Source organism: Penaeus monodon, chromosome 31 (assembly GCF_015228065.2).
Source record: "Penaeus monodon isolate SGIC_2016 chromosome 31, NSTDA_Pmon_1, whole genome shotgun sequence".
NCBI lineage: Eukaryota > Metazoa > Arthropoda > Malacostraca > Decapoda > Penaeidae > Penaeus > Penaeus monodon.
The window spans coordinates 33,548,750-33,549,162 of NC_051416.1; positions in this window are offsets into that span (position 1 = coordinate 33,548,750).

The following is a 413-nucleotide window of genomic DNA, read 5'->3' on the forward strand; positions in this document are numbered from 1 at the left end:
GGTTATGTAGTGTTATGAAGCATCTTAATGTTCAGCATTAGCACGATTCTAATCGATTACTCTAAAAGATAAACGATTTCAAATGAAGTTGTCGCTCAGCCCCTTCCCGCTGCCATATGTTGCGCTACCCGGGATTGTCTGTTAATTAAACCTTCTCGAACGGCATTCGCGGGATACAAATCCTTGCTTTGAGATTTCTTGCTATATATAGCCTTCTCAGAGACACTTCCGAGTTATTAATACACGAAGAGAGACAAAGGGTGAAGCAGCCGGGCTATCACAACACGTCTTGATTAGCCGCTGCCTCGAGCTAAATCTTGTTATGCTGTAGAGGATCACAGGTCCAGGGACTGCCAACTGGGCCGTGTCAAATTCTATTTAAGAAAGGGGATATATAACACTGGAAGGGAAGG